At 38.4% G+C, this 18,766-nt stretch overlaps 1 long non-coding RNA gene across 1 annotated transcript in view; it reads left to right on the top strand.

Moving 5' to 3' along the window:
* LOC112531762 overlaps positions 1 to 18,766 on the top strand; it is a 295,720-nt gene that overhangs the window by 236,607 nt on the left and 40,347 nt on the right. Inside the window, exons 4-5 of the long non-coding RNA XR_005857623.1 lie at positions 8,342 to 8,483; positions 9,601 to 9,716. This is a non-coding gene — a long non-coding RNA (uncharacterized LOC112531762). The remainder of the gene's footprint in view (positions 1 to 8,341; positions 8,484 to 9,600; positions 9,717 to 18,766) is intronic.

Genomic DNA, 18,766 nt, shown 5'->3' with positions numbered 1-18,766 from the left:
ATGTCATAGCTGCTAAGATGGTTCATGCAAGTTTTCTTTTTCCAGAATTCACTGTCTTCTCTGTCTTGGGATGGTCATCAGACAGTCGGGTTTTGTGTAGAAAGTTCAGACTCACACTGTTATGTTGTCTGTTAACTTACTGGTAAAGTTGGTAGTCCAGAGGAAAATAATTAAAGGGTGTGAAATCCTTACAGTTTAGAGAAGACTGGATACATCACTTATACACCTGAAGTTATTTTACTTATTACTGTGTCTTTAATACTTGCACAGCTATACATGTTGACATCTTTCAGGACACAAAGAACATAGGTAATAATCATTTGCAATCAAAATACAGAGAATAATGAGACAATTCCTCCTTCATGTCATCAGTGTGATCAGTGATATTATATTGATCCTTTGGCTGAAATTTTAGTTGGCAATGTGCTAATGATCTTTCTAGAATACTGCTACTTTCTGATTTATCCTTGGCTTCATTCATGTAGCAATAGTAAAAAATCCTGAAATTGTCACTCAGATGCAAAGATAAATTTCAAATGCCCAGCAATTGATTAAGTTGAATAACTGCTACAGTAATCTGACAAAATCAATGTCAAAAAATTATCGTAGCAGTTGTTTGCATTGTGGAAAACAGTGGCCTGAATAACTATGTGAGTATTGGCTTTGTGTGATCTTGAGTGTTCAACAATATTAACAGCAATCTTCCAATTTTCTTAATTCCTAATATTGCAAACCTGGTTTCTGTTTGTAACAGCTCGTATTTCTGCTTTTTGACTGTTCTTGAAGTGTGTGCATGTGTAATCCACTCTTACATCAGGGATTTCTACTCATGCTGTTATTTGTAGACAAATCTCACCCTGAAGAAATGTCATGCCTCATGTGTACGTTTGAAGAAATGTATATGTCTCTTCACACTATATAAATGTCAACTGCTGGTCATTATTTCTTTTTTAATATTTATTGGTATTTTAATACAGACCTAACGCTAAGGCAAATTCTCATGTTTATGTTAATGTGTCTATTAATTGCAGCACCAATGGCAAATTTACTTGAACCTGACATCACTGGTTACAATGGGTCAAAGATATCCAAAGTCCAGGGGTGCTCCCTTATTCTCAAGTCTCAGAATAAATTACTGAAGGTGACTTCTTTTTCTCCCAAAGTTGTCATCTCCTGGTCTAATAGTCTCAGTTAATAAAATGCTGTGTTCTGAAATCTACCTAATTCCCACCAGGAGTTGTGTGATGCTGTTTTCTTTTTAACTGACTAATTATTATTATTGTAGACATTTTATTTACTCCAAAGTGGTTTGGGGATAATTGATTAGGTTGCACCATGTCATGAAAGAACAGATGGCAGGCTAGTCTGTCAGCTCATCCACAGCATATGAGAATGCTAGGAAAATTAAAGGGTTGGGAGAAAAACAGAAAAAAAAAAAACCCAAAAAACAAGAAAAAATAAGAAGGTGAATGGGAGGGGAGAGGAACGAGCAAAGCTGTGCTTGCAACACAAAACCTTCTTGTAGTGGGTGGTCCTTTGGGAAGGTAATCAGAGATCTGCAATATGTCCACTACAATCAACAAAAGGGTACAATACTTCTCTGCAGGGAATTGGGTAGGGAAAAACTTGTTTAAATAAAATTGCAGGGTTGTCGGAATGTTAAACTAATTCTCTAATGTTCTGTGCATTGTCTGGGGAATTTTGGCTTTGCATCATTTGCTGTACTCAAGTACTTAAAAAATATTTTAGTAGAAGTGTTTTGGAATGTGTTAACATGTACTTTAGCTTTGGAAATCCTCACCATGTTTAATGGCAACTAAAAATGCTATTAAAAAAGCTGTACTTTCCTGTGCTCCTCTCCCAGATTTTACATTGCTCTTCACTTAATATAACTGTTTATCTCAATGCGAAGGGCATTTAATTTGCTGCTTTTCTTCTTGGTTGACACCTGCATTTGTGTATGTGCATTAGTTAATTACCAGCGATGAATTACTAAGTATAAAAAGCTTTATATGGGTTACTTGCATATAGCGGAGCATAAAGTCTTGAGCCAATCTCCTTTTTATGTCTGTATTTATGTGTGTTTAACTATAAGAAAATGGCAATATGCACTGTCCATTCCAGAGCTCGCAAAAATATTAATGTTTATATCAAAGGAATCTAAACATGTGCTCCCCCCCAACTTCATGAACATTTTCTGTTCATAGGAAAAAAAAAAACCCTGTTTGATCACAGCAGAAGTATTTGGAAAAGGAAAAAAAAAATTGTCAATGAGAATTAGTTCCTAGTGGATTGAGAATGAAGGATTAATTACACTGACCACAGATGGGCACAGTTCAAAGAATGTCGGTAAACTCCCCACACAGCTCTGTAAAAGTACTTTAATTATGGCCTGCATATATTTCTATTCCAGTTTTCGGACTCCCTAAAGCAGAGACTACCAACTGTCCTAAATTGCTTAGTGGTTTCTTGAGGTGGAAATGTATCCTCTGTGGACTAAACTCATTACTGGGAGGTTTATTAGCAAGAAGGTAGTGTAAGTCCATTAATAAATGAGGAGTCAGGCAAAATCAATTACGATTTTAATATGACTGAAACACTAAACTGCTTTTTTTGAGTCTATCATTTAAAGGGAAATAAAAGAGTATGGGCAAGTAAGAAGCAATGAAGATCTTAGCTGGTATGGCTATTGGTAAAGGCAGGCATGTATGTAAATGTGTGAGAAAATTAAATACACAGAAAAGGAGTAAAACAAAGTGATGTGAGTTCCTTCATCTTCAGGAAATTTGTGAGCATGCTAAATCACTAAGAAGTATTTTGAAAGCTAAGCCTCTAGCCCCTGGAATATAATTGGAGAGTGTAAAGGGCAGGGAAAGTGAGCATGGGAAAAGAGAAAGCCTATTATTTAATATCCAATAAATGCAATTTGGACCAGAACTCTGAAAATCAGTAGCAAAGAGATGTACCAAAGAGTCACAAGTATCTATTCCAAACTGTGACTGAAAAGCTTATTTGCTACAGAAGTTTTCGGCTCAATGAAAGAAAGTATATGAAGGGAAGAGGACAGAGGTGCTATCTCTGGACTTCAAGTAAACAGATTGAGTGCTTATAAAAATCACCTTTGGAAAATAAGACCAAGTATCATAGGCAGGAACACATTATGTTGGCTGAAAATGACTAAATACTTCTAGAGGAAAAATCAGGATGAATGGCAACAGGTTTCTAATGCAGGAAGGTTGAAACTGAGATTTGCAGGAGTTGACAGAACACCTATTTTTTTCACCATCTTTTTTACCACTCTGGAAGAAGGAACAGATAATATGTGGCTATGAATTGGAAAACAAGGAAGGTGGAGAAGACCCCAGAATAACAATATTGTAGAGTATGGTGAGAGTCTAAAGATATTAAAAATGTAAAGAAGAAATGGGTAGAATAAGCCCTACTGATGTACTGAAATGAAAAGGACTTAGAGCTCTGAAAAGTGCAAGCTCATGTATTATATACAACATTACTTCTGGAGTAAAACCTAAACAAAATGAAACAAAACTCAGATGGGAATTAACATCTGAGGTGAGGGCACTGTGTGGCTACAAATCACCTGAACATTGAGGGTACGTGATGGGGGTATTCAGCTGTGCAGAGTGAGGGCTTGGATAGAGATCTACTCTGCTCAAATAATGAAAAAACAATCAATCAATCAAACAACAACAACAAAAGCCTAACCAAAAAACAAGTCCAATGGGCGGGACAGAAGTGGGGAGTGCAGAAAAAGCATGTAAACGCAACCAATAAAACCATCTGCCTGTTTCAGCCATACCCTGCTCCATGATCAAATGTACACAGTGATTTCTTCCTACTGAAAATATTTATAAATTTATGTTTGTGATTCCCAGTTGTTGCTGGGTGAGGTTTCACTACAGTGGTTTTGTACCTTCCAAATATGACAGTTTAACATGAGATGTCAGTTATCTATTTTTAGTTGTTTTAAAGCCATTTATAGTTTTATTCAAGTAACTTTCATTTTTTATGGACTTTGGATATTTCCTATGCACTCTCCTTAAAGCTCTTTTTCACTCTGATACTACTGTATTAATGGAAACATATATTCCCAGTATCAAGCAGACAGCTATAGTTTTATTATTATTATCTATATATTTTTTTAGCTGTAGTTGGATTCTGGGGGTGGAGTAGAGAGCAAACTTGGAAGGTGAGGATTTGATCCACTTCTCACATATAGCTGTGAGAAGTCTCCCATAGTTTCCAGTTAATAGGCTTGGAATTTTCTGCTTGACTTGAAGAATTGTCATCCAGGGAAATATTTTGTAAATTTCAGGAAGCTCAGTGTGAATAATTTGTAAAAGGCAATGTGTCTTTGATTTTCATCAGTTGTTGTTGTTTTATTGAAAAGTCTTATTGAACTTCGGGGTAAGATTTTGCCCTTTAGATCTATACTTTCAATTGATAAAATGTGGATTGCTGACATTTTTGATGGCTTTATAAGGAAATGTGAGCAGTAGTAATTAATGGGATGATGGTTATATTAATTTTCGGTACCTTAAATATTAGGAATACATTTTCTTTTTCCTCACTGAATGATTTAGTTACACTGACTGAAATGTTTATATTTCTACTGTAATATTTTGATAAATGTTTAGTTTAAAAGACTACTTCCTGAAACAATTCATACTAAAAAAATGGTGTCATGAAAACTTCCTAAAAGTATATGTAGAAGAAATGTGTTTAATGGCTAAATAGAATCTTTTCTAAGAAGTTCTGTCACTGGTTTAGCAATAAAATCGTGCATTTTTTTCTGGTATGAGTTCTGTAATCTCAGACTTCTCATGTGACAGGGCTTGTTGCAGCAATCAGCTGATTGCTCATAATGTCCATATAGTTAGTCCCCAGAAAGAATTTTGTTCTCAACCAAAAGGATTCTAAAAAAATATAAAACTGAATGAACTCCTACTCTGAGTGGATAGTTCCTCTATATACCCAGATAAAGACAGTGATGATCTGCCCCTGAAAGTGTGGAAATAAATGAACAAAAAAATCAAAACTAATTCAAAGGAGAATTGGTACATTTCACTGAGCTTTAAAAAAATTTGTTGGTGTCAACAGTCTTGGAAATAGTGGCTGAAAAGAGACATTTTAATAAGGCAGGTTTGAACAGGCCAGGCCTCTTGAAAACCTATCAGTTTGAAATATGGCTTACAGTGATGCATGTCTTTAAAGATTTTAACAAGAGTCCCCATTCCAGCAAAAGATCATCAAGAAGATTAACACTGAGTGATTGTCACCCAAAGACCATAGCGAAGCGTGCTGTAGTCATATCTTGTTCTCCAACAAAATCCTCACGAATAAGGAGTCTCATCACCCAGAACATCCTGGCTGGAGAGTACTGTTCTGTACACAGCCAGCATGATATTAATATGTACAATGAGACACATATGGTTAGGCCTATCATTAAAGACCTAGCAGGCTCTCTGCTGACCCCTGGTTCACCTACTGTTGGCACCAATGCCTACTTCACAGCCAGATGCTAAATGCTCTTGGCCAGTTTCCTCCATGCCGTTGTACGAGCAAAAAGGATTCAGCATCTGTTGTTTTGTTCTCCCACTTTTGTCTCTGGTATGAATATGGAAGGACATCACATTTTGGTTTCTGTCTTTCTAGAAGATGCTTGCCATTTTTAAACATATTTTGGTGTGGCATCTGTTTTATAGGTATGTAGTTATCTTTGATGTAGCCTCTTCTCAACTAGTGAAACTTTCATCTTTTTACTTATTTCAATTTGAGATATTTTTAACCATCTCTAGAGATTACACATCACAATTTTTAAGCTTGACCACTCCAATACCTCTGCAGTATTGGCATGGTGTAAACACCTGAACACATCAGGGTGTCAGTTGCCAAATAAGTTGTCTTAACTGATGATCTGCATGAACTTGGACGGCCAAGCTGTGACACAAAGTGGCAGGGAGAAAAGCCTGAGGTAATTAACTGTGCCTGGCAAAGGCTAGACCCTTGCACATGGCCAGCTAAATACACTGACCAGCTAATTAAGGCTAATTAACCATAGACCTTAGCTATATTTGTGCTGCTAGTTTGTGTCCCCAACCAGAGAAGGAGCTGCTATCTGTGGGACAGGAGAGCTGTAAGGATCTGTGTTGATCTGCCTGTCTAGTGTTTCTTAGAAAACCCACAGAGCAGCTGAGCAGAGGACCTAGATGTCCTAGGCTTAGATCTATTGGCTCAACTGCAAACCATGTTCTCTCTCAGGGATGTTCAGATCCTACCTACAGATCTTTTAGTCCAATTGTAAGTCCAGAAAACAACTAGAGTAATTGTGTCTTCCTTTCATTTCTGACCATCTGTACAAAAGCACACCACAGAAAGTCAAACACTCCTGGGACATTTTGATGTGGGATCCTGTCGCTGTGAGCTGTGCTCTGTGGGGTGGTGACTCGCCAGAGCCCTTCAAGTAAACACAGCTGTGCCTTTACATGAGACAACACACCTATCTTTGGTGTGATTCTGTCCAGCTGCACTTTCTGCTTGGGAATTAACTTCTTATCATGCTCATGCCCCTAATCGGTCATAACTCTGCCTGTTAGTACAGTAAAGGTGTGATAGATGTGCACGCAGTTACTCTGTTGGGAACCTGAAGACATAAGATACCCTTCATGAGATGATTATCCCTGGACTGGCAGCAGATCTATTAATTTGGACTTGTTCATTGCAAGATAAAGGATGAAACTGAGGGAAGCCCTGAAATATCTGTTTAATTTTAAAGGGTTGCTTGAGTGAGCTCTGTACAACTTAATCATAGGCTAGAATTAAAGACATGTAGGACTACTGTGAGAAACAGGAATGAAAACCAAAGATACCACTCTACTGGCTGTAAATCTGTACTTACCTCTTCGTGCACAGGGAAGGCTCTTACACCCATCCAATGTACAGCTGATAACTGAGGTGACTGCTTCATGTCCAGGCTGACTGAGGTTGTTGTCCTTCAGCAGAGGCATTCCCAGGCTTAAGCATCAGTTCATGGTATAATATATCTACACAGATCTACTTGTCAGTTAGAAGTGATTACTCTGAGCTGATATGTAGCCTGCTGCTTCTTATGTTCTTCCAAAATATTTCCACATTTTTTCCACAGACATGTGGCATTGCAGCAGGGAAGGCAGTGTGGTGGTTTCACCATGATGGACATGTTTTCATGGAACCATGGAATATCCTTAGTGTGGATCACCCAAAATCCAACCCCTGTGTCTAGAGAGTATTGTCCAAACACTCCTTGAACTCTGGCAGCTCAAGGCTGTGCCCACTGCCCTAGGCAGCCTGTTCCATGCCCGAGCACCCTCTGGTGAAGAACCTTTCCCTAACCCTCAACCTGACCCTCCCCTGACACAGCCCCATGCAGTTCCCTCGGGTCCTGTCACTGTCACAGGTTGCAGAGCTCAGCGCTTCCCCTCCACTCCCTGTGAGGAGCTGCAGCCACTATCAGGCCTCCCCTCAGCTCCTCTGCTCTGGGCTGAACTACACCCAAGGGACCCCAGTTGCTCATCATACACCTTGCCCTCTACTCTCTTCACCATCTTCATAATCCTCCTTTAGACATTCTCTAATACCTTTATGCCCTCCTTATATTGTGGCTCCCAGACCCGCATCCAGACCTGCACCCAGTGCTGGAGGTGCAGCCACACAGCACAGAGCACAGTGGGACAACCCATCCCCTCACCTGATGGCAGTGCTGGGCCTGCTGCACCCCAGAGTACAGCTGGTCCTTCAGGCTACTAGAGCAGACTGCTGGCTCACATTCAAATTGCCTCCAACCACAACCCCTAGGTCCCTTTCCATGGGGCAGCTCTCCTGCCTCTCATCCCCTGGTCTGTATGTATGGCTAGGGATGTCACATCCCAGGTGCAGAATCTGGCATTTGCTTTTGTTAAACTTCATGTGGTTACTGGTTGCCCTTTAATTTGTCGCAATCCCTTTGCAAGGCCCCTCTGCCTTCAAGGGAGTCAACAGCTCATCTCAATTTAGTGTTGCATGCAAACTCAGTACTTATTAAGTACTTCATCCAAATCACTGATGGGAACATTATATAATTATTTTCCTCAATACATCATTATTTTCAGAATTTTGCAAACTGCCTATGTATTCTAGGTTAGGACCTACACATGGACTCTAAGGAAAAGCCTGCATAAAAATTAAATGAATAACATTTCTAGAAATGGGCAGTAGAAGAGATCAAAACAACCAATGATTGAATTTGATTCCAGGCATGAAAAAGGGCCCACATCTATCATTTCTATTCCGTATCAATTTGTCTTAGAACATCTAAAGACTGAAGACAATGACCTGAAATGAACCTGTGTATGAAAAAGAACACAGTGATGGAGATTTCTCTAAGTGCATCATGTTTTCTTGGCCACAATAACCCAGATGAGCTAATGGAGCTGGAATGAGAAGAAGAGGTAATGCACAGAAGTAAAACCTTCCCTGAAATTGATAAGAGACTATTTTTATTCAAAAAGACTCCAACATACTTTAAAGATGTACTAAATGAATACACTGTATAAAGGAGTCAGTATAATAATGGTGGAAAAATAATTCTCCTCAAAAAAGAAGCATAATTGCTACTGAATGGAGCATGACCTTTCAAAAACTACTGAAATCTCTCTTGCATTTACTTAGACACCAGTCACTAAATTAACCTCTCTGGTAACTATGATGAGGTCAATGGGATTGTTATCTCAAGGATGAATTCCCATTTTCATTTTTTGAGCTATTGACTAGGTATTCAGGTTTTTTTTAAAAGAAGGATACAACAAATGAATTTGCATAAAGTTGCTTCATATATAATGTATATATATATATATAAAAATATATATATACAGACATATACATATGCAAGAGAACTCTCTACTTTTGATGAATGATCAAAGCATATCTTAAATAAGAACAAATGCAGGTCCTCAGACACAGTAATACTAGTAGAAAGTTCTAAACTAGTTAAAATTTGTCCAATGTTTTAGCCAATTGCCTTTACAAAAGCGTATGCCTATCTCAGGTGTGTAACTGGTACATTAGAAACCTGATTTGTGCATTTATTTTGCAAACAGTTGAATGTGCAGTCACTTTAATGTTCAGCTTTCAATTCTGCCTATGTAAAAATTTTTACAACTCATGCTGTCTAAACATATTTTGAAATGTAGCCTTAAATTTGGTAAATTTCTTTGCTGAACTTAAGGTCTTTGATAACCTTTTAACTTCTGTGTTTATTTTTAATAGAATGATTGCCTTCCTGCTTCCCCTCACCCTGCCACCCTAAGAATTGTTCAAGGAAATGTACTATAGAAACTTTGCAGAGGTAAATTACAAATTATTACTGGACAGGCTGACAGGTCATTTCAGCTAGTAATTAAAGCTGTGCAGATCCTATCCGGAATATCAGAATACCTTCTGCAGTCACGAACTTGATGACATGTAATCTCTGTGTCTTTTAGGGACGCTGTAACACAGGGCAAGACTTATGTTTAAATGGGATACTGTTAATCTTGTGATAACTCCTTTTTTATGTTTTTTCTACAGAGGTTTTTCTGATGGTGATGAAGGCATCAAAGTCTGCTCCAAGGCTACCTCCCTTTCAGGGCTCTAATGCAACTCACCATTGAATGAAAATAATTTCAGGAACAATTAGACAAAAGGTCAGCATAAATTCTTCCTGTATCCACGACATTATCATCACCCAAGTGTCTTTTGCTTACAGTACGTTGTGACAAAGTAAAAGCTATTTCAGCTGTTATATTGTGATGGCTGTTATTTATGGAACATAAAAGGATACTGAAATACAAAAGGGTTTGAAAAGACCAGGGTAAGATCAGATAAAAAAAAAAATGAGAGAGAAACAGGCATCTTGGGATGGTAACTACCCTGCCATGTACTGACAGGGAGGTTGTATATTTTTAGAATATACTGAAAGGAATGGTGCTTTTACTTAGGTTTTTATGGTTTACCATGAGATGCAATTTTCTGGCCTTATATGCAGTTGTAACAAAAGTCAGAGAGATTTTATGATAGCTGCCAGAGTTCATAAATGATGGCATACACTAAAATATTTATAGAACTGTAAAATCTTGATTTCTCTCTGGTTTAGCAGATGGGGTCCTAAAACTGGTTCCCAGATTGTCACATTTCTTTACCCTTTGATGACAAAGAAGCCAGTTATCACTTTTTTTCCCCTCTAGAAAGCAAGTTCACTAGTGTAATCAAGTTCATACTTCTATCCAATTATACACACCAAGATCCATGAATTAAGACGTGTCAGACATATAAGATTTGTAATTATTCAAGGCAAAGGGCCTATCATTAAACATCAGGGTCCAAGCAGACTTGCCATCTCCCTGACCAATGTCCAATGTGGAAGTCTGCTTTGCAATCATGATGCTTCATCCACAGTGTGAATAAATGCTGCTTTTTCACCAGAAGTGATGAACTTCGGTGCCTACTTCATACAGATCAGCACAGTTATTTGTTTGTGTTCAGGGTGGTTTGTTATCCTCAAAGAAAATGAATCCCCATACCACTGCTAAGCTCATCTCTATTTCAGAATTAAAATTGATGGCTGGGGGTAGTGGAAGCAGAATATATCAACTGCAAAGCAGAATTTTTCAATTGCTGACCAGGATTTACCCCACATTAGAAGATTTTTAATTAAAACTGAAGAGAGTTTGGAGTCATGTGACCCTCCTTTATTGTATTCTCACATGCAAGTTTCTAGATTGTAATTGATAGTGAATGAAAGTACACACTCCAGCCAAATTTCCAACATTTACTGATGCATTCATTAAGATATACCATATATCCATAATCTGTTACAATAATTGTCTAAATATTTATAAAATAGAAAAAGTAAAGCAGAACCTATGGTCCCGTTCTTCTGGGAACTGTCCAGACAAACAGTAAATACTGTTAGTACTGAGACATACTGCATCCAGCAATATAACGTAAGTGATGAAAACAAGGCATCAGGATCAGGATCAATAGAAGAAACAATGGGGACACTGCAAAATAATTTTTTAAAATCCAAAGTGGTCTCAGTTTATTTGTATTTTCTGCAATCCAAAATGCACTTTGGTTCACTGTTGATTATTAACATTGCATTGTGCCTATAGAGGAGGAACTGTTAATACCCAGGAATGCATGAACAAATGCAGCAAATCTGAATATCAAACTTTAGGATTAGATATTTTACTCAGTGATCCCAGCACATCTTCTTCACCTTAATGAAATCTGTTTGAGATCGTGGATGAGAACGTGGTCAAGGTAATGGTTGAGCTTGTGTTGTGATTTCTTTAAAATATGTATCTTTAAATATGAACAAAACCTTAGCTGACAATTCCCAGCTGCCTACATTTCTTCCTTTTTTTTCTTTATCCTATCATTAAAACTGAAGAACAAATAAATAATAAAAGAAGAGAAAGAGCAAGGGAAACACAGAACTTAGAGAAGCATCTCTTGTTTAGACTCCATAGGCAGAGCTTTTATGTAAACTGCAGTGATTACCATTTTACCTTACATAGTAAACCTTTATTTCTTCAATAAAGTGACTCTCAGCTCAAAAAAGGAGGTATTTTCTTTCTATCTCTCTTCTCGTCTCTTTTTATGTGTCCCCTAGCACTGTCTTGTCTCAGTGTGTCCCAAGATTTTTAAACAGATAGGATAACAACAAATAGCAATCTCTCTTTCATTTTTAATGGAGCTTGAGAGAAGTATCTTAATGAGTATTTATAGGATTTGGTTTATTTGTATGGATATGAGAATTGCTTTAACCAGCTGGCCTTCATCTAGGCATTGTTTTTCTTTGGCTTTAAGTGGATGCTGGGAGATAATGTTATTTGCATCCAAAACAAAGACAGTGTATTACTAGAACTTCTGCATATGTTACCTCACCAGCTCATTTTGTGATTTCATGTCAGATGTGAAATAGTAATAGGGTATTGAGGAAAGGATCAACTGGAAATCTGCCAATGATTCATGTGGTGTTGGAGACCTATCTGACTTCAGTATGCTGGTGAGTTTGATCTGGTAAAAAAGATACAAGGATGTTGAATTCATTTCTGTTCATCTCTGTTTTCTGTTGGAGCCAGAAGGAGAATATATTAGAGATAGAAGAGGGATGTATTAGATGATAGGAAACATTAAGCATGTTGCACAGAATGTGTAGAATTGTGTGTGAGCTTTAAATCCCTGAGCCTTGGCCCCAGACCTGCTTGCCAGAGCTCTGAGAGATCAGCCAAACAGCATCAGTGTTCTGTTTTTATTATTGTTTCTTATTAGGAAAAGGAGTTTAAATTCTGGGTGATAGCTGTAAAGCTGTCTCTTTGGAATACCTTTTCATCCAACGATGGATAGGCAGATATAGTTATTACCATCAGTAGATGGACTTCAAGAAAAGTGTGAAATAGTTTTCCCTTTGGGAAAAGCTGGGCCAAGATTGCTGCTAGTCTTTCAGGTTTCTGTGATGTAGTAGTGAAGACCCATACATTTAGTATCTGTTTTTCTGAATCTGTTGACTTAATTCTTGGGTATGGGCACTGAATTAATGGACACACATTTTAAAAAAATATATTTTTAATTTGGGAATATGAATCTGCAAAGCACAAACCATAAGCTGTATGGTGTTTATCACCGTTGAGTAGGCCTTCTGAAAACAAATTTTGTTGTGCTTGAGGAGGTCTCGTTACTTTTGTAGAGTAGCTTATGCATGCTTCCTGATGCTTGGAGAAAATTTGGTTGTATTAATTTCTAACCTAAGCAAGTTGCTCAATTCTCCTGAAAAGAAAGCTTGCACTGCCAGAAGATGACTCCTTTCTTTCTGAGATGCAACTTTTGTAACTTCTTTAGGCTAGTTGGACTCCATAGGCTCTCTGGACTCCAACAGCTCCATGTCTTTCTTGTGCTGGGGCCCAGATCTCCAGGTGGTACTCCAGGTGAGGTACCTCAGGAGGGCATAGTAGAAGGAGACAACCACCTCTGTCTCCCTGATGGCCACCTCTCTTTTGATGCAGCCCAGGATACATTTGGACTTCCAGGCTGCAATCACACATTCCTGGCTCATGTCCAGCTTTGTGTCCACCGCAGCCCCCAGGTCTTTCTCCATAGGGCTAATCTTAATGAGTCCTCCTCCCAGTCAGTACTCATATCTGGGATTTCCCCAGCCCAAGTTCAACATCTTGCAGTTGACCTTGTTGAATCTCTTTAGATTAATGTGGGCCCACTTTCTAAGCTTGTCTAGGTCCCTTTCAATGGCATCCCTGCCTTCTATTGTGCCAACTGCACCATTCATCTTGGTGTCATCATCAAACTTGCTGAAGGTACTCTCAGTTCCACTATCCAGGTCACTGATGAAGATGTTGAGCAGCACTGATGCCAAGACGGACCCCTAGGAGACACCACTCATCACCAGCCTCCACCTGGACATAGAGCCATTGACCACAATCCTCTCTTGCTATAACCATCCAACCAATTCCTCATCACTGGAAAAGTCAAACAGTCAAAAAAGTTCAAATCCCTATTTTTACAATTTAGAAATAAGGTGGTGTGGGATCATATCAAAGGTCTTGATATGAAGAAGTCCAGGTAGATTACTTCAGTTGCTCTTCCTCTGTCTATTGAAGTGGTCAGTATACCTTAGAGTTAGTCTGGCACATTTTTCCTTGTAAAAATATATTCTTATTTTTGACTTTGTTTATTTTTTTATATTTGCTTCAGTTGTTTTTTAGTGATCTTCACAATAAGCTACTGATTACAGAACAGTATATAATAATGATTGTAATCACAAAATACATAGCGGTGTAGTAGAATTATGTAGAGTATATAATAATGAAATAGTGTTTAATATATACTGATATGATATCTACACATAATCATAGAAATGTTGCTACCAAATGTAATACCTGCTATCACAGGTTTTGTTTGATATAGATTTCATAAAAATCCTGTTGATTTCTCTATCATTTGGAATTTTTCTCTGGGACATTACTATGTTCTGCTGTGTGGGTCCTTAAGAATTACAAAGTGTCTAGATCTTTCACAATAAAGCCATTACATAAATAACAGAAAACCCTGGGACCCCTGAGATCTAAGAAAACTCAACAAAAATATCTAACAAAGATGCACTGGTGAAATCAGTAAAAATACTTGCAAAGTATTCAGACTAATGCTGTAGTACTATATTGAAATACAATATGCTGCTTCACAGGTTGTATTTATATATATTTTTAAACTCCAGTCTCAGTGCAGTAGAACAAACCCTTTGTATCACATGATTTTTCTTAGAGTTCTGCTTGTGCTGGAAGGTGAGGGTTGTCAGTTCAGCCATCAGAGTGCAGTGACTCTGTGTGTGATTGTGTTTTCATGAATATGCGTACAGAATAAAGAAAAAAAGCACTGAAATATCTAGTATAATTAAGAAATATCTGTGTATGTCTTGATAATAATTATCAGCATGGCATTACTATCACACAAGAAAAGAAGCTGGCAATCCCTCACAAATTCCTAGGACATTTACAAAATCTCTCTACATACTTTATTGTAGTCAATATGATATGGAAAATTAAATAGAAAGTGTTCTCAGTAGAAGGCAACGAGAAAGCAGGAATTGACTGGTGTAGCCTTCATTCCATTGGTATCGCTTTAATTATGTGCTAGTATAATTGTGTTCTTCTGGTGATAAGTTTGTTGGTGATGAAAGATTACGTGATAGTGTGCTTGTTTTAAATAGAAAATTGTGAGAAAAAATGTGCACAACCTTCTCTGAAGTGAGTCATTGTCTTCACAACTGCAGTCACAAAGTTACATTAGTTTTGATAGTTGAAATCTTCGTCCAAGTGAGAGTTCTATCTTTGATCTCAACTGAGATTTCCTATTCGGGTTTAAAGGCAAGGAAAAGAAGTAAATTGTAATTTGTTCTTTTTGGTAAATTCCTTACCTGGAACAATGCTTTCAAAATTTTGGAACATTCACATATTTTGTTCAGTCCCTCAGTTCTTCCTGGGAATGCAAGCAGCCAGTGAAGTCAGAGGTATCCAGGTTCCCACATGTGAGGGGAAATTTGCCCTTATATGCTCACCATGTAGCTGATTCAGAAATGTCCCTATACACGTTTATTTTGGACATGATCAGAGGAGAAGTAATTACATATCCACCTGCAACGAAGTGAAGCTTTCATGCTGTCTAACAGAAAACAAATTTCATAGACAGAAGCCTCTCTGTTTATTCCAAACCCTTTCGTGTAGTTCAGCAAATTTATTCTTTTACTGGAAGTAAGACCTTCCTTTGCCAATTCTTTCTATCCATCTCTGGAAACAGTGCAACATTGGTAAATCAACGTAATTATTATTCTATTCCAGAGGACATACCGTGATTTACATTTAAATGCCAACATTTGCTTCCTTCTTGCCCCAGAAAGAGCTGGGAAATGATTTATAAGGATGCAGAAGTGCTGGCACAGATGTTATACAGCCTCAGCATGTCTGCATTGCACAGCATGGCAGACTATTCTGGAAGTGTCAGTGCACAGGTAGAGAGAAATGCAGTTGTGTGTGCCAGCAGTGCCCTTCCAGATCCAACACAGGGCAAACCTTGGCCCCTGCTGTTGGTAAACATATTTGGCATCCATCTATCTAACAGGTCATTTCTGCATGCTGCATTTTGGGGAGGGGATTGTTTGATACTTGAAATTAGTTGCCTTTGTTGAATTCCAAATGACTTTGTAGATCACAATAACCTTTCCATTTTGGGCAGCTTCTTTTATTTATTTTCCTCTCCCCCTCCTCAGCCATCCATCCACACAGAGGAGGCTTGGATGCTGAATGAATCAGCAGAATAAAAATATACTTTGCAGTGGGAACCATCTTTCTCCTTCTTCAGACAGGGAAGATTGGGAAGTTTGTCTTTTGTTTTTAAGTGTTATCAGAGCATTTGAAGTCCTCCAAGTCAACTAAAACTGCATTTCATATGTTAGCATTTGGGAAGAATAAACTATTGGAAGGTCAGTTTGTGAGTGCTGTGTACCCTCTAAGAGGCTCAACAGGAGTAGCTTAAAGATATTTCATGCTTCATGATGCAGTGAATGGTGGGAGTCCATCTGGTCTAACTGGTGCAGTACTGATACAAGTGTCTTCTTTTTCTAAGTGTTGCCATTTTACAAACCTTCAGTGTCTGAGACTCTAGAGGGTTAGGGGGACTGATATGAATCCTGCCTCTTTCTCTCATTTTACCTGTTCTGTATGAGAAAGTCTGGTATGAGTCACTGTTTGGTATTTGTTTCAAGCATTTTTAAGAGCTAGGAAACCTAAATCTCAACTCTGGTTAGTGCTTCAGCTTGAACGTGTTACAAAATCATCCTTTAAGAGGGCTCCTTCATGGGATAGGAGTTTTGATTTTACAGTGGACAGCCCCTCAAACATAGTCTATGCCTGTTTATCTCTTAGTCCACCGGGTTCTGACACCTGTGGATGTAGCCTTTCTCTTATGGGAGGCTGAACTCCACAGCTCCAGTATTCAGAGCAGAATGAATTTTGTGGGTGATGAATAGCACCTCATTTTGGTCAAACTATTAGCAAGAGGAAAGAGAAAAGGCTTGCATCTTACTTGTACCAGATGATATGTGCACAGTTAAAAAGATAAACCTGCTCCTTAGATTTGCTAAAGGATATAATGGACAAGATAATAGAGTAACAAAATTGTAGTGGTTGAAAGGGACCTCTAGAGACCATCAAATCCAGTCCCCCTCCTAAAGCAGGTTCAACTTGGACACCGAACTGAACAGGAGTCAGCAATGTGTCTTCGCCACTAATAGGCTAGTAGTATTCTTGGTTGCATTAGGTGAAGTGCTTCCAGCAGGTTGAGAGGTGGTTCTTTCTCTCTGCTCAGTGTTGGTGAGGCCGAACCTTGTACTGTGTCCAATTCTGGGCCTCCCATTATATGAGACACAAGGATATACCAGAAGGAGTCCAGTGTAGGGCCTCCAAGATGACTGAGAGACTCAAGCATCTCTCCTATGGAGGAGAGGCTGGGAGAGCATGGACTGTTCAGCCTGGAGAAGAGAAGGCTCAGTGCTGCAGGGCTGAGGGGGGTGCTGAGTGCAGATCTTATCAACACGTATAAATACCTGAAGGGAGAGTGCAAAGAGGACAAAGAGGACAGAGACAGGCTTTTTTCCACTGATACCCAGTGCCAGGGCAAAAGGGCATGGACACAAACAGGAATGCAGGAGCTTCTGTCTGACTATCAGGAAACACTTCACTGTGTGGCTGACAGAGCCCTGGAACAGGTTGCCCAGACAGCTTTAGGAGTATCCACCCTGGAGATCTTCAGAAGCCACCTGGACTTGGGCCTGAGTAACCTCCTCTGGGTGTCCTTTCTTGAGCTGGGGTTGGACCAGAGGGACACATAGGTCCACATTCTGTGGTTCTGTGATACGTAAAGTCAAAATGTTATGTTCTTCTCATTAAGAAAATAAATAAATAAATAAAATCAAAGCATAAAAGCAAAATCCTGTAACCTTTTGATGTGAGGAACATCGGTATGAACTTGAAGAGATGTGTCATCTGTGAGTTATAAAGAAAAAGGGCATAGATTTTATGGGGACACATATTGTTGGAGAAATTGCGTTAAGGCATTGGGTCCATCGAAAGCTAGACAGAGTAGAAAGGAGTGTCACATGGCTCACAACTCAAGTTGTTTGGTAGAGATACAGAGATAACGTGGAAGAAGAAAGAGAACAGGAAATTATACCTTAGTTGTGGAAATTGTGCCCAGAGTCAAACTTCTGCAATGCAAAGTTTTGTGGCTTTAACTTAGGAAAGAATTTACTCCCATGGGTAAATGAAATTAAATAATGCAACAAAATGAGCTGATATGTGGGGCAAATCCTTTCCGTTTTGACTATGCACAATCCCATTGCAGGTGGTAGATTGCACTCACTTATATCAGGACTAATGTTTTCTTTCTGATGGCTGGATATACTGAACAAAATAGGCTTTAGTGACTTTCTGTAGTAGTAAACAACCTCCCTGTGGGTCCTCTAAAATACCCCAACTCCTTCATTCAGCACGGAGAATCTACAAACACTTAGTTCATAAACAACCCAGGCATTTTAACACACTTTCCTTCTTCTCCCGGGGGGTGTTCTTGGCTTGTGTTCTCTCCCTTTATTACAGCTTTAATCTTACGATGTGAACTGGGACTTGTTTACATTTTTATTTTTAAAGGCTTTTTTTGTGTATGTGTGTGTATGAGTGCAGGCACTAAAGTTCTAAATTGACAGATGCCTTTTTGTAGAACTGAAATGACATATCTAAGTTTTACTGCTCTCTTCCCTGTATTTGCATTTTTAATTACTTGCATCATATTTTATTAGTGTGTTACCTGATGAAGAATTCCAACTAATTAATTTCACCTGGAATTATATGCTGGTATATGAAAAATTATACTTGGCCATTTGTGGAGACCAGCTGTGTATTAGGAATATCTGATCCCTATCTGAAATTAAAAAAAAAAAAAAAAAAAAAAGGAAGCAAGAGAAAACAGCTGATTGTAAAAGCTAGTACCTATTTTCTAAGCCCCAAAGATATTATTATTGGCAGATACCCTTTATTACTCACCCTATATACTATGCATTAACTCAGAAGTTTGTTCGAACTGAGCATCATTCAGTCAGATGACTTTTTCTTCAATCATTTCAGCCTTA

Source organism: Gallus gallus, chromosome 2 (genome assembly GCF_016699485.2).
Source record: "Gallus gallus isolate bGalGal1 chromosome 2, bGalGal1.mat.broiler.GRCg7b, whole genome shotgun sequence".
Lineage (NCBI taxonomy): Eukaryota > Metazoa > Chordata > Aves > Galliformes > Phasianidae > Gallus > Gallus gallus.
The sequence above is the reverse complement of the archived record's forward strand: the minus strand, read 5'-3'. Positions and strand labels throughout refer to the sequence as shown.